General features: G+C 39.0%; 1 protein-coding gene across 2 annotated transcripts in view; it reads right to left on the reverse strand.

Annotated features, from left to right (window-relative positions):
• Positions 1-3,798: 3,798 nt before the first annotated feature.
• cd276 (CD276 molecule) overlaps positions 3,799-22,996 on the reverse strand; it is a 233,282-nt gene continuing 214,084 nt past the window's right edge. For both annotated transcript variants that reach the window (XM_061964477.2, XM_061964476.2), the window contains one exon: positions 3,799-4,515. The gene's annotated coding sequence lies outside the window, so the exon portion shown is untranslated. The remainder of the gene's footprint in view (positions 4,516-22,996) is intronic.

A 22,996-nucleotide genomic window follows, 5' to 3' on the forward strand; every position in this document is an offset into this window, starting at 1 on the left:
GTCTTATACTTTGCATAAAATAAGAATGCATCATAATCAGTGGCGGCTGGTGAATTTTGTTTTAGGTGGGACTGAAAGTTAGTAAACCAAACCCCTGTACGGGGGTCATCCTCCCCCAGAAGATTTATTTGTGATTTTCACATACAAATATTGAAGATCTTTGCTCCTTCTCAACTCTGTGGTAATATTATTTTCATAAAATACAACCAATAGTACGTTAATGTTAAATCTTACTTGTGAGAAGTAATCCCCCGATTCCTATTTTCAACAGTCCGCTCATTTGAGCAGGAAAATGCTGAACTTGTTTTCTACCTTTCAACTGTCAGTTTAGGCTGCTCGCCGGCTCCCTATCAGCACTTCAAGATGGCGGCCAAATTGCTCACGTCACAGCAACCAATGCTGCGTCTACTTATAAGATGTCAATGGTTATAACGTCATTGCAAACACGGCAATCTGTTGCGTCCACTGCAGTTTGCTACCTTATTCATACTTTTTGTCAAGTGATTTTTTTTTTAAGCAGGGTTGCATGAGGTACCAACACAGTAACGTAACATTAGTCAATGTATCACACACAGTAACATTACGTTAGTCAATGTATCACACACAGTAACATTACGTTAGTCAATGTATCACACACAGTAACATTACGTTAGTCAATGTATCACACACAGTAACGTAACGTTAGATGGCGGTCAGCAGCATCGCGTATTTTAGCCACCTACAAAAATGTATACTATATTAAGAATATGTGTACATATTGCATTGGGTCCTGACATCTAAAAGTACAACTCTGTTCATTGTTATGTTCATATATTTGTTATGTTTTTAATGTGTACGCACACATCAACACACATACAGTATGAGATGAGATCAATGAGATAAGGTAAGAACAGGATAGAAACTGCTGTGGAACTAGTTACAATGCAATATGCCATGGAAATACAATGTTAACAATTTGGTGCAAATAAGTACAGTTGCACTTGTTTTTTCAAATGTGTTTATTCTGTAAAGGAATGAGTTACATGTTTAAAATGACTGGTTAATAGTGCTATTTTGAAGTGCAATGTCACCACTATCTTTTTCCCTGCAATTTCAAATGCACTTGTTTTAATAAATAAATACAGCGTATTAAAAGCATACACAATCTGTGTAAATATATTAGTCTGTGGTTAAACGACTTGAAAGGACTCGAAACTCAAAATGCAGGACTTGGGACTTGACTTGAGACTTTCCAGTCTTGACTTTGGACTTGACTCGGACTTGCCCTGTTTTGACTCGGGACTTGACTCGAGACTTGAGGGCAAAGACTTGAGACTTACTTGTGACTTGCAAAGCAATGACTTGGTCCCACCTCTGCTACAAGCCCATATCGACACTACAAAGCACAAAACGGCTGTGCAGGGCGAGAGCTCGTCTGCTGTTTTTTGTTTAAATTTAATTAACTTGTTTTGAGGCATTATTTATGTTTAGATTATATACAAGAGGTTATTTTGAATATTTCTACCTCTGCACTTTTTTCCAAAACTGTGAATGTTACAGAATTTAAGTGTGACTTATTTTGTTATACTGTCAACCAGTATAACAAAATCATGCTTGGGTCATGAAATGATGATAATGGTGTGCCAGGGCATACATACATATTATATTTAACGCTTAAATCTCTGGAGTCTACATCAACTACAGATCTATTCCTCATTTCAAAATGTTTTAGTTTTTTTTATGTTGTTTTTTTTTGTTTGTTTGTTTTCCGCCCTTTTGTTTTTTTTATGGCAAACACACAAAATATGCAAAATCTTCCACCAAAAATATTTTTCAAAGTGGAATATTTGATGTGAAGTAATCGGAACCTTTGATAGGTCAATAATTCATAATAACATTGATTTTGATTCAATATTATGTTTTGAGCAATGACAGTTTGAAAGAAAAAAAACAGCTTTGTTTTATTAGTCAACATTGCAACTTGTTCTAAATTACATTTCACTTTTAAGATTTTTTATTTCACTTATATTATGTTTTTGTTTATTTTAATAGTATTTTTAGAATGTGCCGTGGGCCTTTAAAACATTAGCTGTGGGCCACAAACGGCCTACGGGGCACACTTTTGACACCCCTGCTATAGATAATAAAAAATCAAATCTGATAAATCTATCGATTAAAAAGCAGAGCCTGGCGACGCATGCGCGTTTATCATAACTCTCTCGCTCTCTCTGTCTCTGCCCCTCCCTCACAAATGCTGCTACGTGCGCGCAACTTCACAATTTGTTTTGTTTTTAACCCCTTCTTAACCCTGAACGTACATTGAAAATACACGCAACCCTAACTCAAAATGCCGGACATTTGAGGCATTTAAGAAACTCCGCCCGGACAGCCCTGGACAGCTACGCAAAAGAGGACATGTCCGGGGAAAAGAGGACGTATGGTACGTCTAGGTCATGGGTGTCAAACTCTGGCTCGCGGGCCAAATCTGGCCCGCCGTGTAATTTCACTTGGCCCTTGAGGCAATATCAAATTAACACTAGAGCTGGCCCGCCGATTATATACAGCGGCGGTGCCGCGGTTCACCGCATTCACCACTAATTCCCATGACTGGCCCAGTCATACAACATGTGCGGCTTTGACACGCACACAGAAGAGAATGCAAACGCATACTTGCTCTACATTGATACAGGTTACACTGAGGATGCCCGTATAAAAACCTTTAACATTGTTAGAAATATACGCCACACTGTGAATCCATACCAAACAAGAATGACAAACACATTTCGGGAGAACATCCGCACTGTAACACAACATAAACACAACAGAACAAATACCCAGAATCCTTTGCAGCACTAACTCTTCCGGGACGCTACAAGGTGTGTGTGTGTGTGGGGGGGGTTTGTATATTGTAGTCCCCCGGAAGAGTTAGTGTTCCAAAGGGTTCTGGGTATTTGTTCTGTTGTGTTTATGTTGTGTTACTGTGCAGATGTTCTCCCAAAATGTGTTTGTCACTCTTGTTTGGTGTGGATTCACAGTGTGGAGCACATTTCTAGCAATGTTAAAGTTGCTTATACGGCCACTCTCAGTGTATCGCTGTTGATGAAGTATGCGTTGCATTCGCGTATGTGTGTGTTTAGAAGCCGCTCATATGTTGTGACTGGGCCGGCACGTGTTTAGGAAGGATGAAAAGCGGCCGTGACGACAGCTCGTAGAGGACGTTAAAAGCAGTGCCTGAAAGGCACGCCCCCAAGACTTTGGAATACGAGATATAATGACTGATGAACACCTTCGTTCGATAATGAAGGTTGCCTCAGCTCAAAGCCTGAGCCCCGACATTAATGAACTAGCATCCAAGAAAAGATGTCAGGTATCTGGCTTGGGCACATCAGATTAGATCAGTGTATTGCAAACTGAGCAGTTTAAAGTCCTGAATGGTTGGTTTATTCCTTATTTTATTTTCAAATTTATTAGCCTGTGGAAAAAGTTAATGTTGATATTTACCTCAGAAGGCTGCAAAAAGAAAAGAGGCATTCAATTTTTATTTAAATTGTATTTGATATGCCATTGATATTTTTTTATTATTATTATTATTATTTGAAATTCGATTTTGCATGTCACTATAAAGTTATATAAGCCTTGCTTGTTCAATATTCAATGCAAAACTTGTTTGGGTGCCTATTAAAAAGGTTAATTTGTTCAACCTTGGCCCGCGGCTTTGTTCAGTTTTAAATTTTGGCCCACTCTTTATTTGAGTTTGACACCCCTGGTCTAGGTGCATTAGAAGGGGTTAGAATACACAGTAACAAATGACAAAGTGGCTTAATTTTGTCCCTTTAATGCAAAGTCTGCACAGTCTTTGGCGTTCGTACGTGGACCTTTCGGTACCTGTAAAGCAATAATAAAACCTCTATGCTGGTTAATGCTGAGGAGACCAAGCGCTTGTGACCATCAAAAACAACGCGTATAAGGCAGTCGGGGTGTGTCCCGTGCACCGTTTGCAGTTTGCCGGCGCTAAGCTGGCATTCAATTACAATCGCCTCCGGTTTCCACAAGATAGCAGGGGAGCAGACACTGACAGATACCAGTTACCCGGGCGACAGAAGCTAATTAGCAAGTGCGGGACTAATGGCGAACAGCGGCTCGTGTCTCGCGGCAATGATGACGGTGAAATGAGCAAAGGGTTTCTCTTCAAAAAAAAATCTCCGGCATATAAAAAAGGAGTTGTCTCCTCATTTGCATAGCACGTTGAATAGGACCTACTGGAGCACATTCCCACTCCGTGTCTTCCGTAGAGACGGACGGACAAAAAAGGACGGAAGGGCAATAGAGTACATAATGGCGCATGATGTGTTTTGACGGACACTCGAGGGAGCGCCTCGGAAAGACGATGATGGACTCATCTTGGGCTCAGGCGACCGCCTTGACAGTCCGCCGAGGACGCCGGAAATAGTCAGCCAGGTTGATGGATTCCGTAGGTGGAGGTGTGGGATTTAGCCGCCAGACTCATCTCCAACCTTGGCCGTCCAGCTGCGACTCCTGGAAGATAGGGGGGTGGGTGATGGTGAGGGGGGTTATTAGCTTTGAGAAATCGTTACAAATAGGCAAGAGAACAGGATATTAAAACGGAGCAGCCGAACAGGAAGTCCTTTTTACGGAAACGCTAGATTATTTGAGGCGAGGGTGGGAAACATTTGGCAATTAAAAACAAGAGATGAAAGCACAGTGGAGGATTCCAAAAACATCAAACCCAGATTTGTTTATTTAATTTTGTGTAGTCTTAGTCTTTAAGACAGTGTCAACACATGCACATACAGTAGGGAAGGGATTCGGATTCATATGGCCCCCATTCCTGGGTGGAAGTTCATCATTTTGCACAATGCAGTCTGCTGAAAATAATGGAAAGCGCCACTCGACAAAGCAACTGACGCTGTGGTCAAAATTACAATTCCTAGAAAACACATTTTAAGATATTCAATCAATCAATGTTTATTTATATAGCCCTAAATCACAAGTGTCTCAAAGGGCTGCACAAGCCACAACGACATCTGCGGTACAGAGCCCACATAAGGGCAAGGAAAAACTCACAACCCCAATGGGACGTCGATGTGAATGACTATGAGAAACCTTGGAGAGGACCGCATATGAGGGTGAGCTCTAGGGGAGACCGGATGCAATGGACGTCGAGTGGGTCTGACATAATATTGTGAAAGTCCAGTCCATAGTAGATCTAACATAATAGTGAGAGTCCAGTCCATAGTGGGGCCAGCAGGACACCATCTTAAGAGGAGACGGGTCATTAGCACAGAGATGTCCCCAACCGATGCACAGCCAGCACTTCATCCATGGCCACCGGACCTAATATATATATTCAACACTCTACTGCCATCTGGCAGCTAAAGTGGATCGTGAACTAGCCACCCCTACCATTCGTCACGTTTCATCTGTCGGGTAAACCGAGACGAATGGGGTCATTGAAATACCCTTCCGACTGTACAGTTAATAAATACAATTAAATAATCACCATTGTTACTGTATTTGCAGGCTACCCAACAATATTAATATTGTTAATAAAGTCTGTTTTATATTCAGGGTTTTAAGATATTGGCGATAAATAAAACAGAGCCAAGAGTCCAGCAGCGAAGAAATATAATATATTGTTTTATTGCATTGTATTTGTTATTAATTATCATTATTTCCATACAATGGTCTTGAAAAAGAGGTATTGTCGTACAGTAGGGTGGTCTTATACTTGGGTCCATGCGGTATTACAGCAGAAGTCTGCTCATTTGTGTCCCCCTGTGAAATTATTGTTCATAAAATGTGCCACCTGCCCACAAAGTTTGCAGTTGTGTGTTTTTTGTGTAAATCTGCTAAAAAAAAATACCCCACAAAAACCAACCATGCAGGGCATAAACAATGTGTAACAATATGTTAAATTTGTGCTTTCATGTTTAGTTATTACACTTAAGTCAACTCTTGCAACAGCAAGGACAATTAAGAATTGAACGGCTGTAACATTTTTATAATTATTTTTACTTTGCTCAAATCCCACATCAACTTGAGTCAAAAAATAAAAAAATAAAAAAATGATGATGTTTATTTTGACCATTTAAATGCCCATTTAATCAAAAGATTCACATGGAATTAGATATTTTCCATACAATACATTTTAGTAGGCTGGGTATGAATAAATATATGTCATAAAAATATGCATCGTATTAGCAACTAGAAAATTCCCGCGTAAATTTTGATGTGCCTTGGACCTCTGGAAATGGTGCCTAGTGTCCGAATCCGTGAGTTTTGAGCGTAACTGTACAAAATGAGCTACAGAGCTAGCCTAAAATGTTAGCATGCTGACATGAAAATGCATGAAAATGTAACATGTGTTTTAACATTAGCATGCTAACAGTTAGCATGTTTCATATAACACGTTACGTGACTGTAAGGTGCATGGCTGCGGAAATAGAGAAAAACAATTGTAAAATTTGATGAAAAAGTTAGCATGCTGGAGTTAGCTGGCTAGCATGCTAAAGTTTGCATGCTAACAGTTAACAAGTGTCACATACCAAGTTATATGACTCTGGGGTAAACGGTTCCAAAATTAGTTTTTTTTCGTTCGTGAATAGCGTCGCCGTGGAAACATGAAATGTTCCCAACTTAAAGTACTACCGTTGGCGCAAACGAGATTTTTCCGACGGTATAACATAAGTGGGGGTTCGTTGGCCGGTTCGCCTCGTATTATTTGCGGCAGAATAAGATAGAAAAAATATAATAATAAAAGTTGAAGTATGAGCAATAATAATATGGGCTGCTTGCATTGCATTCACTGCTGCTTAGCAGCATATTAATGGGTGCTTGCATTGCAACAGGCCCATAATAAAATGAATTTCGATGCACTGTTATGTTTTTCTGCAGTGTCAGGTTGACTTACTGCACTGCCACACACACACTCCAAAATTAAACCATGGAATTAGAAAATGCAGTTAAAAATGATGAATATAATGGAGCTTAGTGTGGACATTTTGTCCTAACTTGAAGAAATAATTCCCAGCATCTGATTGACCGACATTTTTATTAGAATTTTTAAAATTGAACATAAAAAAAAAAAACTGGTTCAGAAATAATACAGAAAAAATATAAAATATGGCTAAAAAGGAGCAAATATATTCCCCCCCCCCAAAAAAAAAAGTCCCTCTTGTCATGTTGGTATGGTACAAACCCCGTTTCCATATGAGTTGGGAAATTGTGTTAGATGTAAATATAAACGGAATACAATGATTTGCAAATCCTTTTCAACCCACATTCAGTTGAATATGCTACAAAGACAACATATTTGATGTTCAAACTGATAAACTTTTTTTTTTTTGCAAATAATCATTAACTTTAGAATTTGATGCCAGCAACACGTGACAAAGAAGTTGGGAAAGGTGGCAAAAAAAATACTGATAAAGTTGAGGAATGCTCATCAAACACTTATTTGGAACATCCCACAGGTGTGCGGGCTAATTGGGAACAGGTGGGTGCCATGATTGGGTATAAAAGTAGATTCCATGAAATGCTCAGTCATTCACAAACAAGGATGGGGCGAGGGTCACCACTTTGTCAACAAATGCGTGAGCAAATTGTTGAACAGTTTAAGAAAAACCTTTCTCAACCAGCTTTTGCAAGGAATTTAGGGATTTCACCATCTACGGTCTGTAACATCATCAAAGGGTTCAGAGAATCTGGAAAAATCACTGCACGTAAGCAGCTAAGCCCGTGACCTTCGATCCCTCAGGCTGTACTGCATCAACAAGCGACATCAGTGTGTAAAGGATATCACCACATGGGCTCAGGAACACTTCAGAAACCCACTGTCAGTAACTACAGTTGGTCGATACATCTGTAAGTGCAAGTTAAAACTCTCCTATGCAAGGTGAAAACCGTTTATCAACAACAACAAATGCCGTCGGCTTCGCTGGGCCTGAGCTCATCTAAGATGGACTGATACAAAGTGGAAAAGTGTTCTGTGGTCTGACGAGTCCACATTTCAAATTGTTTTTGGAAACTGTGGACGTCGTGTCCTCCGGACCAAAGAGGAAAAGAACCATCCGGATTGTTATAGGCGCAAAGTTGAAAAGCCAGCATCTGTGATGGTATGGGGGTGTATTAGTGCCCAAGACATGGGTAACTTACACATCTGTGAAGGCACCATTAATGCTGAAAGGTACATACAGGTTTTGGAGCAACATATGTTGCCATCCAAGCAACGTTACCATGGACGCCCCTGCTTATTTCAGCAAGACAATGCCAAGCCACATGTTACATCAACGTGGCTTCATAGTAAAAGAGTGTGGGTACTAGACTGGCCTGCCTGTAGTCCAGACCTGTCTCCCATTGAAAATGTTTGGTGCATTATGAAGCCTAAAATACCACAACGGAGACCCCCGGACTGTTGAACAACTTAAGCTGTACATCAAGCAAGAATGGGAAAGAATTCCACCTGAGAAGCTTAAAAAATGTGTCTCCTCAGTTCCCAAACGTTTACTGAGTGTTGTTAAAAGGAAAGGCCATGTAACACAGTGGTGAACATGCCCTTTCCCAACTACTTTGTCACGTGTTGCAGCCATGAAATTCTAAGTTAATTATTATTTGCAAAAAAAAAATAAAGTTTATGAGTTTGAACATCAAATATCTTGTCTTTGTAGTGCATTCAATTGAATATGGGTTGAAAAGGATTTGCAAATCATTGTATTCCGTTTGTATTTACATCTAACACAATTTCCCAACTCATATGGAAACTGGGTCTGTATGAACTCACATAATATTTGTTTCCTGTATTACTTCCTGTCTTGTCTTGTTTCCTTTTCCTGTTTTCCTCCGTTTGCCACTATTTCCTCTGTCTAGAGTGTCTCTTCTTGCAGATGTATTATTGTAGTCAGTCTGTAGGATCTGCATGCATGACTTCCTTGATGAAAAAAGATGAGAAGAGTATCATTTCATTCTGGTTCACGGTTGGCGTATCGGACCCGAGGACAGCCACGAAGGCTAATAAGAAGATCCTACTGGTACTCCGTGCCACATGAAGACCTTTCTTGTGCGTGTCGAAGCATGTCACGGATCTCTTTTGATTCTGGAACTTGAACGGCTTAGGACGTCTCGGTGCATTTTGAAGCATTTGACAATTTACAGAAATACTTCATTTTGCCGGCTTTATCCGCACATTCTAATTGAGACGACTGTGCGCGATTTTAACAGGCTGGCGAAGATGCCTTCTGAGTGGAAAAACCCTGAGGGCATTGCAAAGAGCTGCAAAATGTCAAATCAAAATAGATACAGATATTCGACTCTGAATTATCAGAAACTTCACATTCACTTTATCTCACTCTAATCGTATCTTTTTGCAGCCTTTTGTTTCTTGTCGGAAGGGGACTGTAAATGAACTTGTCATCCACCGAATGAAAATACAACACTGTTTTGACATGCATGCTATGTGGTGGTCCTCCAATCAACCCATTAGAAAATGTACTTCAAAGAGTAGCTTCAAACAACGCTTCTGTCTTCATATTGGCGGCCCGTGGGCCAACTCCAGTCCATTGGTGTGTTCACGTCGTCCCACAAGAAAAATCGACTCAAAACAACACAAAAATGTGGATGACAAACTTGTAGTATTGTGTTGTATAGAGAGCTATGATTAACTTTATTTTTTTGTAGTGGATCTTTGGTCGCAGTACATGATGTGTTCACAAGCACAGAAATAAAAAAACATTTGTGTGCATTTTGATGATTTTTTAACATTAAAACTGTAGCTGCCATTATGATATGCAGTGTTGTTTTTAAATTACCGTAAGCCTTGAACTATAGAAAGTATTTCAATGGCTGAAATCTGCACTTTTGAGTGTTATACGAGTTTAGCATCAAGGGTTGGAATTGGGGGTTAAATCACCAAAACGATTCCCGAGCGAGGCCACCGGTGCTGCTCACTGCTCCCCTCACCTCCCAGGGGGTGAAACAAGGGGATGGGTCAAATGCAGAGGGTAATTTCACCACACCTTGTGTGTGTGTGTGTGTGTGTGTGTGTGTGTGTGTGTGTGTGTGTGTGTGTGTGTGTGTGTGTGTGTGTGTGTGTGTGTGACTATCAGTGGTACTTTATAAAAATGGGACCCTCCCTGCTTGGCACTCAGCATCAAGGGTTGGAATTGGGGGTTAAATCACCAAAAATGATCCCCGGGCGCGGCCAGCTTCAGTCGTTCAACAGTCCGGGGTCTCCGCTGTCGTATTTTACGCTTCATAATGCGCCACACATTTTCGATGGGAGACAGGTCTGGACTGTAGGAGGACCAGGAAAGTACCCGCACTCTCTTTTTTACGAAGCCACGCTGTTGTAACACGTGCTGAATGTGGCTTGGCATTGTCTTGCTGAAATAAGCAGGGGCGTCCATGAAAAAGACGGCGCTTAGATGGCAGCATATGTTGTTCCAAAACCTGTATGTACCTTTCAGCATTAATGGGGCCTTCGCAGATGTGTAAGTTACCCATGCCTTGGGCACTAATGCACCCCCATACCATCACAGATGCTGGCTTTTGAACTTTGCGTCGATAACAGTCTGGATGGTTTGCTTCCCCTTTGGTCCGGATGACACGATGTCGAATATTTCCAAAAACAATTTGAAATGTGGACTCGTCAGACCACAGAACACTTTTCCACTTTGCGTTAGTCCATCTTAGATGATCTCGGGCCCAGAAAAGCCGGCGACGTTTCTGGATGTTGTGGATAAATGGCTTTCGCTTTTCTACAGTAGAGCTTTAACTTGCACTTACAGATGTAGCGACCAACTGTATTTAGTGACAGTGGTTTTCTGAAGTGTTTCTGAGCCCATGTGGTGATATCCTTTAGAGATTGATGTCGGTTTTACAGTGCAGATACAGTGCCGTCTGAGGGATCGAAGGTCACGGTCATTCAATGTTGGTTTCCGGCCATGCCGCTTACGTGGAGTGATTTCTCCGGATTCTCTGAACCTTTTGATGATATTATGGACCGTAGATGTTGAAATCCCTAAATTTCTTGCAATTGCACTTTGAGAAACGTTGTTCTTAAACTGTTTGACTATTAGCTCACACAGTTGTTGACAAAGGGGTGTACCTCGCCCCATCCTTTCTTGTGAAAGACTGAGCATTTTTTGGGAAACTGTTTTCATACCCAATCATGGCACCCACCTGTTCCCAATTAGCTTGCACACCTGTGGGATGTTCCAAGTAAGTGTTTGATGAGCATTCCTCAACTTTATCAGTATTTATTGCCACCTTTCCCAACTTCTTTGTCACGTGTTGCTGGCATCAAATTCTAAAGTTAATGATTATTTGCAGAAATATTTTTTGAACATCAAATATGTTGTCTTTGTAGCATATTCAACTGAATATGGGTTGAAAATGATTTGCAAATCATTGTATTCCGTTTATATTTACATCTAACACAATTTCCCAACTCATATGGAAACGGGGTTTGTACATGTGAGTTGAAAAATAAAGCTCCCGTAGATCTACGCTGTCCGTGTCTCCTCTACTTAACAGCCATTAACAAATTAGAACCCTCCCAAATATATTACACTATATACATCCATTCATACATTGTATTACTTTCATTTATTTTCACGTAAAAAAAAAAATCATTTTTAAGGTTTAATTTTATTTTGTAGTAGTAGCAATTTCCTTTGTTTTCACTTCATCGAAGTGTGCATCCAAAGGATGTCATGGCCACATTGGGGCCACATTGGGGCCTGTGCGTGTTTACACTGAAGTCTGATAAAGATCACATTTTACTTACAGTGTAAACAGTCAGATGGAAAAAAATCTGATTTACAAAAAATTGATTTGGGCCACTTTGTCCTGCGGTGTAAACACAGTCTATGTGACCAGAACGTCATCAATAAGCGATAAGCGTCGTACTTATTCGCCAAAATAGACGGTGACAAAATAATTATTTGACAATGAAGCAGAAAACAGGTGGAAATAATATTTCAGGAAGTCACGTCAAAGTTCCACCACTCCTGTCACCGACTGCTCGCCCACAGACACGCGCTTCAAGCAAACATCGAAGCAAATTATCCCGTGAAACTGCCGGAGACAAAATACTCGTCCTCTCCCTTTTTAATCTTCGACACGCAATAATTCACTTCAGAAAATGTTGACTTTGACTGCAACAAATCCTTGAAATTGCCACAAATGCGCCAGTACTGACAGTGGAAGCCCTTTTTACATCATGACGTCATGTCTGCATCTGGGTCAGATTGCATTCACATTAGAAATCGCATTTTTATGTCATTTGAACGGCCACTAAAAAGATCAGATTTGTGTGAACGTAGTGAACTTGACAACAAAACATGCTGTCTTTGAAGAAATGTACACACCTAGTATGAGTTTTCATGCAAAAAAAACAAAAAAAAATGTTATGAAAAAATTGTCCCCATAAAATTTGAGTTGAATAGCCCTAATGATGTAGACCGTCATGAAAATATGATTTACGACGGCACTATTATTGAAGTGAAAATTAAAGTTAGAATTTTAAACAACAAGAGGCATTACTTACCTGCCAAAGCATTCACACATATAAGATTCTACACCAAAAATGTATTTATTTATTATTATTATTATTATTATTATTATTATTATACATCGACCGGGAATCGTGAGCTCCCCAAAATTCAAATCAGAATTCCCGGTTTTCCGGGACAATTTTTCCATTAAAAAATGATAGGGCCATTCCCACATTTCTCAACCAATTTGAACCATTCAACCATCCATACACTCCACTTACCTCGGAAAATCGAACTACTATTTTCCAAGTTCAAAACAATTCCAGGAATTTGCAGATTTCCCGGTTTTCCAAAGCTCTATTTTCACCTCTTCCTGGAAAGTTTTCACAGTCCACATTTTTGACCATTCCACTTTCAAAACATTCCTCTTAGCTGGTACAAAACCTTTTTTTCGTACAAATTCCCGGTTTTCCCAAAATTCCAGGAATTCCGAAATACCAATTAAAATTCAAACTGTTACTATGTCAACATTTTTAACCGATTCCAAAAATTATAACACCAACCCATTCATATCATCTAGGACAATTGTGGTATTATCTTTATTTCCATAAATTCCCGGTTTTCCCAAAATTCCCAAATTTCTAGGAAATTCCCATTCAAATGAATGAACCTATTCATAGTTCTGCAATGCCCTAAATTCTCAAACTTTTGCGCCATTTTTAAACCCGATTCTGACCTTTCAACCATCCACCCACACTGCTCTTCCGATATATCGAACGCAAACCATTTCCTATTCCCAAAATTCCCTGTTACCCTGGAATTTCCCGGTATTTTCTCCCCATTGACAATAAATGGGCATTATACAATCTACTGCATATCCCACATTTCTCATCCGATTTGAACCGTTCCACCATCCACACACTCCACTCACCCTGGACATTCAAGCCAGCATATTTCCCGGTTCAAAAAATCCCCTCATTACTCGGAATTACCAGGAAGTCCCCCCCCCCCATTTAAAATGAATGGGCAAATAATCAAAACTGTCCATATCCCACATTTCTCAACCGATTCGAACCAATCCAACATCCACACATTCCACTCACTCTGGATATTCAAGCATTTCAGTTTCACTGAAATAGGGCACATAGAAATAGGGCACATAGGGCATTCAACACTCAATTCCTACTAGAATTGCAAATCAGGCTAGCGTCGTTAGCATTAGCTAATATGCTAACACATTTACGAGTATCTGTGTTGGTATTATTACCTTACAATGGCATTATATTTGTATTGTTTCCGATTTGTAAATTCCCCAAAACATCCCCGTGGAGTTATTGAGTCTGTTAAGCTGATTGGACCCAGTAGCTTCCGCAGCTGGCGGGTCCATGAAGATGAGTTCTGTTTTGTTGATCAGCCGTTTTACTGCCGCGTTACAGACATGATATGTAAATAAACATTTATGAAATCTTACTGTGTAAATAACTCATTTCGGAACATGTACATCTGCGGTTTATAGTGCGGTGCGGCTAATACATTGAAAAATATATCAATTTACCAATGCGCTCTATAGTCCGGAAAATACGGTATATTCTATCATAAACAATAACATGACTGCAAATTGTTCGCTGCTTCTTTTGGACTAATTTTGTATGTGTGCACACACTCCTGACGAGACCGGGTGAGTGACCGCCCAAACAGCAATTATTATAATTAATTTTATTACATACACTCAGTAATTAGGGAAAAATATAGACAATTGTAAAACAAATGTGTGCCGTTACACCACAAATGGTAACCTAAGCTCGCCAATGGTGTTCTTGTTATATATTTTTTTTGCTTTGAGCAAGCTGCAAACAGCACCTTTGAGTGGACTATCAGCGCTTGTTCATGTGAAAAATAAGGCGGATTCAATCTCTTCGGCTAATTCTTCACCCTCCACCCAGCTCTTCCATCTACACTGAAATCAAAGCGCCGTGTAGTCTGAGTTTGCAACGTTCCTTCTAATTTGTACATCGGAAGGAACATTAGACCAAAAAAGAACAGCGGGGTTGCTGCTTTATGACACCGCAGCACCCCGAGAACAATCAGAAAAGCCATCAAAGACAAACAACAGAGATGAGACCATGAAACTTACAAAAAAAAAAAAAAAAAACGTTTTGCGGAAGAATTCAGGATAATGAGCAAGCAAGTTAAACCTCGGTAATGCTTAAAGATCATTACCACAAGGATCAAACATATCCCACACAAGTTCTCTCCACAGGAATGGATAATTATGATGTATCTTTTACATGTTGCACAACGAATATACAGATAAGCTTCTATGGAAACAATTCATTTGCATACTTCTGTTTACCTGGAACAGGGTTCAGTGTTAGTTAGAAGACTACTGGAGAGAAGATCCTTGGGGAAACTTCCAGAATAGTTCTTTTTTTTTTTTTTTCTTTTTTTTTTTATTGACATCCAGCATCAGACATTCCTATCCATTACATCATATTCACATAAATCATATATCTATTGTCTGCCCTAAATGTCAAAATATTTTTGTTTGTATCCCATCCATACCACACCCCCCCAAAAAAAGAAAGAAACAAAAAAAACAAAGTAATATCTACAAATACATCGATTAAATAAACAAAACAAAAAAAAAACACAAAAACAACAACAAAACAAAGGAAATAATAATACTTTAATAGTAATAATAAATAAAATAAAATATAAACAGATAAATATATATATATATTTATATATATCTACATACACATACATATATAAACATATATATACATACATACATATACACATATAGGGAGTAATCCCTTGTTGTTTTTTTTTGTTTTTTTTTGCAGTACAATCACTAATTCAAAAAATTAAAGTCAGGTTTATGGGGCGTGACATAGTTGACCCAATTTTTCCAGTATGAAGTAAATTTCTCCAATTTATAATTAATAAAGGCAGTTATCTTCTCCATTTTATATATGTCCATTGTGGTTTCCATCCATTGCTTCAAAGTTCGGCTCTCCTGGGATATCCATTTCCTAGTAATGGTCTTTTTACAAGCCACCAGTAGGATATTCATTAAGTGTTTATCTTTCTTCAGCCAGTCCTGAGGTACATGTCCAAAAAACAAAGTTTTACCTTCGAGGGGTATTTCACGTTTCTGGAGAAATTGTGGGAATTCAAATGCAAATCACTACCATGTTTTCTGGGACTGCTCCACCATAAAGGACTATTGGAAAGAGATACACCAAGCTCTACAGGATATTTTCATACGTGAAATTCCAGAATAGTTCAATGTGTGTTTATGTTTTACATTATCATCATGGAAGGACCTTACCAATCTAACAGAGTATGTTTATGCTTATATAGTTTCAAGGTGAACTGCACTTTTTTGGAATTTTGTCTCTCCTTCACAATCCTTACATGAGACAAAAACACATTTCTTTTAATGCATTCTAACTCGTAAATAAACAATAGCAAAAGTCAGCTTACAATGGTTCTAAAAAAACATCCAAAATCCTTCATCGTTGTTTTATATACATGCTGTAACAATATATGAAATGTAGTAACAGGCACATACATAATAACATGTAATGTTTCGCTCATTTTAAGTATACGGCGGCGTGTCTATTTCACAGACACATCGCGATGTTTGCTTTTCCCTTCAACAACAAACATAAAGCATAACGCAGCAGTATTGCCAAGAGCTGAATAATATATACAAACTTCGAACACGATAAAACAAACACCTACTCCATCCAATCCAATCCAGATTTCAAATAAACAATACAAGGTTCACAAAGGGATGCACTAAGGACTTACTGTACAATGTCTGCTCTCACTGGGATGCTGACTGATGCTGACAACGTTTACAGCTTCCGGTTTAGATGAAAAATGAATCATAATCTTCATGAAGAGTTAAAAAAAAGTGCAGCAAACAAGCGTCTCTTCGTGTCTTTTGTGCCATCTCTGGGTGTATCAACTTCTCAGCTTCTGGCAGGAACTTTCTACTGTACAGGTGAGAGTAGAGATGTCGATAAATGCGTTAAAATGTAATATCGGAAACTAATGGCATTGTTTTTTTTATTATCGGTATCGTTTTTTTTGTCTGTTTTTTTTTTTAAATTAAATCAACATAAAAAACGCAAGATACACTTACAATTAGTGCACCAACCCAAAAAACCTTCCTCCCCCATTTACACTCATTCACACAAAAGGGTTGTTTCTTTCTGTTATTAATATTCTGGTTCCTACATTATATATCAATATATATCAATACAGTCTGCAAGGGATACAGTCCGTAAGCACACATGATTGTGCGTGCTGCTGGTCCACTAATAGTACTAACCTTTAACAGTTAATTTTACTCATTTTCATCAATTACTAGTTTTAATGTAACTGTTTTTATATTGTTTTACTGTCTTTTTTATTCAAGAAAATGCTTTTAATGTATTTATCTTATTTTATTTGTATTATTATTTTTAAAAAGTACCTTATCTTCACCATACTTGGTTGTCCAAATTAGGGATAATAATGTGTTAATTCCACAACTGTATATATCGGTTGATATCTGTATCGGTAATTAAAGAGTTGGACAATATCGGATATCGGCAAAAAGCCATTATCGGACATCCCTAGGTGAGAGGCATTATTTATGGTCTAGAATTAACTTTCACCAACTCAGAGGCGATGCAGCCGCTCACCGGCTCAATATGACATTATGGCAGCAAGAACTACTTAACTCTCTGGGATTACGGTGCCGCCAAAATTGTGTTAATTAGCAGTTATAATACACAATATCATGAATACCTGGTTAATATACAGATCACTACATGTAAATGGAGTACTGTTGGCGGTTTTTAGATGTTTTTACTCCCATTAGCAGCATTGTTAGCCACCTTGTACTGGCCATATTTTACGACTTTCAATGCATAAAATAAGAAAAACATGTGTGTTCTTGTCTTATATAGGGATTGTAAATGACAGGCAAAGTTCCTAAAAAGACATAAATACATTTCATAGTTTGCATGCCTTGATATTAACAGCAATTAACTTATTTTTAAAGTCATGTAGCAGTTAATAGGTTACTTAAACATGAGCTACATAGTTAATAAAGGCTTTATGAGTGTAACAGCTTGAACCAGGAACAGATCAATTCAAACTCCAGTATTTCCCATGGGAGAACATTAGAGGCTATGTGGTCTGAATAATCTTACTAAAAGAGGATACTGCATTTTAAAGGACATACTTACATAAGCTATTGGTCATCAAATGTTTGTGCTGACAGTTCATCTAAAATCAATGCATCTCTTACTGTATATCCATAAAAATACAAATTTGGCGGCTGCCTGCAAGATGCTTGGCTTTGCAAAAAAAAAGACTGCAAACCCAGTGAGAATATCTAATTTGACCAAAACTAATGTGCAAAAATGACCCCACAGTATGGAGTGGTAAGAAGGGGAAAGCTCTAGAATATTCCTTGGCTGGCAACATAGCGTAATCATTTCCTGATACTCGCTACTGGTTGCTTGGCAACCTCAAAAGAGGATACTGCAAGTAAATGTCAAACCAAACATTAGTTTTAGCATTTATTGGACAGATACAGTTCATCAAGGTTACCAGAGCTATATATTGCGTGCTTATAGTACAAGCATGCGTTCGAGAATGTGCATAAATCATGCACCTACAACTCAGCGGCAATTCACATCAATCCAAAAAATACACACCAAGGCTTTTCAATTTCATTGTCACACTTTTACAAAGGGAAGGACCTTCATTGTTATTCGTGTTTTATATACAGTAAAATGTTAAAGCAATACTCGTATATTCACATTTTAACCTCACCAAATGGATAATAAAATCACAAATAAAGTTATACATTGTAACAGAAGCAATATCTTTACACGAGTCGGACGAGCGTTTTGCTGCTTTTAGGACGCTACAGCCAAAACACCATAAATATATATATATATATATATATATATATATATATATATATATATATATATATATATATATATATATATATATATATATATATATCAATCAATGCCAATCAATGTTTATTTATATAGCCCTAAATCACAAGTGTCTCAAAGGGCTGCACAAGCCACAACGACATCCTCGGTACAAAGCCCACATAAGGGCAAGGAAAAACTCACCCCAGTGGGACGTCGATGTGAATGACTATGAGAAACCTTGGAGAGGACCGCATTTGTGGGTAACCCCCCCCCCCCCCCCCCCCCCCTGTAGGGGAGACCGAATGCAATGGATGTCGAGTGGGGGGGTTACCCCATCAAAAAGAGCCATCAATCTGTCAATCCTTTCCGTGTCCGGGCCAGGTAAGGTTCCCCGTGTTGAGTCAAATTAAGCCGCAGGCTCCACTCCTGGTGGTTGTATATATATATATATGGATATATACAGTATATACACACATATATATACACATTTATGTATATATGCACATGTGTATATACACATACAGTATATATGTATATATACACATATATGTATATATACACATATATATACACATTTATGTATATATGCACATGTGTATATACACATACAGTATATATGTATATATACACATATATGTATATATACACATATATATACACATTTATGTATATATGCACATGTGTATATACACATACAGTATATATGTATATATACACATATATGTATATATACACATATGTGTATATATACATATATGCTGGAATTTTAATTTTCCTGAGGGAACTCTCCTGAAGGGATCAATAAAGTACAATCTATCTATCTATCTATCTATCTATCTATCTATCTATCTATCTATATATTTAAGGACAAATACAAACAAGTCTTTATTCATCATTTGTATCAACATTTCAGCTTTGTCTTATGACATTACACCTTTTACTCTTTTTCCCATTTTTTATGTTTCTTTTCTGCAATGTGCTACGGGTGCATAAACATGCTGCGTATGATAAATGGCCCTTGGACCACACTTTGAACACCACTGTTTACCATATTTCACAGGAGATAACAGGAGAGTATCCATAAGCTGTGTCTTCAGCTTCTTAACACTTATGGAAGTGACAAAAGTTTGGTTGCTTCTAGAGGTTTTCTTTGTGTTAGTACTTGTAAAGTAACTGCATTACCCAGAAGTCTTGGTGGTAAAGCAGAACCGGAAGTATAGACCAGTATTTTTCAACCACTGTGCCGTGAGATACAGTCTGGTGTGCCGTGGGAGATTATGCAGTTTCACCTATTTAGGTTAAAAATATTTTTTGCAAACCAGTAATTATAATCTCCAAATATTTTATTTATATTATTTTTGTTGAGTGTTGGTGCTGTCTAGAGCTCCGCAGTTTAACCATGTTATACCATACCATATCAGTAGGTGGAAGCCGGTAGCTAATTGCTTTGTAGATGTCGGGAACACGTCGTGTGAGACGACGATGGTTTGTCGTGATCACAATAAGCAGACGACAGCGGGAGGCAGAGTGCAGGTAAAAAGGTATCTAATGCTTAAACCGTAAATAAACAAAAGGTGAGTGCCCTAAGAAAAGGGGACGGCGTGGCGAAGTTGGTAGAGTGGCCGTGCCAGCAATCGGAGGGTTGCTGATTACTGGGGTTCAATCCCCACCTTCTACCATCCTAGTCACGTCCGTTGTGTCCTTGGGCAAGACACTTCACCCCTTGCTCCTGATGGCTGCTGGTTAGCGCCTTGCATGGCAGCTCCCGCCATCAGTGTGTGAATGTGTGTTTGAATGGGTAAATGTGGAAATACTGTCAAAGCGCTTTGAGTACCTTGAAGGTAGAAAAGCGCTATACAAGTATAACCCATTTATCATTTATCATTTATCATTAAAGCTTAGGGATGGCTATGTAGAACGAAACTAAAAGTGAACTGGCTACAAAGTAAACAAAAACAGAATGCTGGACGACAGCAAAAACTTACAGCATGTGGAGCAGAGACCGTGTCCACAAAGTACATCCGTACATGACATGACAACAATGTCCACACAGAAAAAGATAGCAACAACATAAATATTCTTGATTGCTAAAAGAAAGCAGGTGCGGGGACTAGCGCTCAAAGGAAGACATGAAACTGCAACAGGAAAAGCCACCAAAATAGTAGCGCAAGACAAGAACTAAAACACTACACACAGGAAAACACCAAAAAACTCAAAATAAGTCACGGCGTGATGTGACAGGCCGTGACATTACACCTACTTTGAGACAAGAGCCATAGTGATACATGGTTGGTTATGGTTTAAATTCATATCCAACAATTGCGACAATGACGTTTTATTGTCTACTGAGTTTCATTTTTTTAATGATTTCTGCTGGTAGTGTGCCTCCGCATTTTTTCAATGGAGAAAAATGTGCCTTGGCTCAAAAAAAGTTGAAAAACACTGTTATAGACTATCCTACTAGCAAATAGACAAAGAAATATAAACAAAGAGTTGCTGTTCCTGCATTATTAAAACAAACAAGAAACATAACATTCTACACGCTTTGCACGTGGTTGTATGCGCGCTCTCTGGGCTTGTGGAGGCGGATTTATGATACATCCGCCGCACACCTGCTTCTGTGGGGCCAATTGTGCAACCTTGACACTATATTTAACAGGTGCAGGTTTGCTTTAAAAGTGAGGAGTGTGTCTTGTGTCGTGCATTTATTCGGTATTAAGAGCAGATCCGCCTCCACAAGCCCAGATAGTGTGCATACAACCGTGTGCAAAGCGTGTAGAATGCTATGTTTCCATTACGATTTGTATATCAGCGAACCAGAAAGCTCCAAATCCGCATTTGTGAGTTGAATTGTGTCCTCAAATAAATGAACGAATGGGAAACACTGGCCTGTGTGTGTGGAGCGCCATCTGTCTGCAGACTAAAGTGCTGAGCGCCATTTTAGACAATGCCATTGAGCTAGGATGAATAATAAAACACATTTAAAATATTTTTTGTTCTAAATCAACATAATATTTCACCACAATAGTTACAGTAAATTCCTTAAAATTTAAGTCAGAGATGTGAGTTAGGTATAGAATCTAAAGTTTGTTGATGCTTTATCTGATTTAATAGATTACAGGCATGATATTAGAGACCTCCAAACACTCTAACATACCCTTTTGGTGTGATCACACTAGTAATTGGTGTGAAACGCGTTAACTCTAATAGTTTCCCCCATTTATTCATATTACATACTCATGTCAGCGTGTCCACCCACCTGTTCTGCTGTTGTAGTTTGTAGCGCTACCTAAGGATACGGAGACATACTTGTTGGTTAAAACAATAAGATTTTTTATTCTACCGCCTCAGCAGCACGACTCAAAAAACATCCACGTCGATAAAGTCCAACAATACAAGGGTGCTGCTGAGGCAATGCTCACCGGAATGCAAAAAGAAGGTTGGCAGAAGAAGTCCAAGGAACACCAGGGGGAAAACAACAGCTCGCAAAGGGCAAACAATAATCCGGCAATCAGTCAACACAAAAGACACGACTGAAGTAGTGCACTAATTGGGGATCTGCCAGCAAAGAGAAGTTGCAGCCTATAGTGCCTCATAGGAAACAGTAATAAAAAAATAAGAGTCTCAAACAGGAAATACAGAAGGAAACCCAAACCAAAGTCAGATTTGTCAAGTGGGTGGCAGACCAGTTTTCTGTTGCTAATAGAGATGTGACATTCGCAAACGAGTCAAGTCTTTTGGAAAGCTCTTTGAAAGGAACAATAAAAACCGAATGGCAGCTGTGAGTCTTTCATTTGCAAGCACTTCTTGCTCATGCGTCTCAATACATTTCAAAATTGTGAAAAAGCTATTAGATTTTAGGAGTTCAATTCAGATTAAGAGAACACTTAAAGGGGACCTATTATGATTGTTGTCTTTTCTGACCTACAAACTTTGTTACAATGTTGGTTACTTGTGTTAAACAATACCAAAGCATCACATCATTGGGTTTATGCAATCGGGCGTGAGAGCACGCCGTTTTAGATGTCTCTGAACGCGGTGTTTTGCAGTCCGACTACGTTGTGAGGTCACCGTGAAGTGGAGGTACCTATTTGGACATTAAGTAAAGCTATCAGCCCCAGGCCCTAAGAAAGTCTGCAGGATCTAGAGCGTTTTTTTGTTCGGGCTCCAGTGCTCTGGGATGCCCTACCGGCAATATTTAGAGATGCTACCTCAGTAGAAGCATTCAAGTCCCATCTGAAAACTCATTGATATACTACAACTGTTTGATAGACCCCTTTGTTAACCAGCTGATCTGCACCGTCCACCCTTGCTGGGAGAGGATACCAGGTAGCCACGGATCATTTCTGGAGAGGCACCAGTCTGGATGGGGTGCTAGCTGATCTGAGTTGTATTCCCGGAGTTGACCACTCTTCCACACGCAGCTGTGGGCTGACCTGGCTGAGCTGGGAACAAGATTCCCCCTATGACTATCTGTTGGCTTCCCGATGGACTGGACTCATAAAATATCTATGCAGGTGTACCTAATGTTGTGACCGAGTGAATCTA

This window comes from Nerophis lumbriciformis, linkage group LG06, assembly GCF_033978685.3.
Source record: "Nerophis lumbriciformis linkage group LG06, RoL_Nlum_v2.1, whole genome shotgun sequence".
In the NCBI taxonomy this organism is placed as follows: domain Eukaryota; kingdom Metazoa; phylum Chordata; class Actinopteri; order Syngnathiformes; family Syngnathidae; genus Nerophis; species Nerophis lumbriciformis.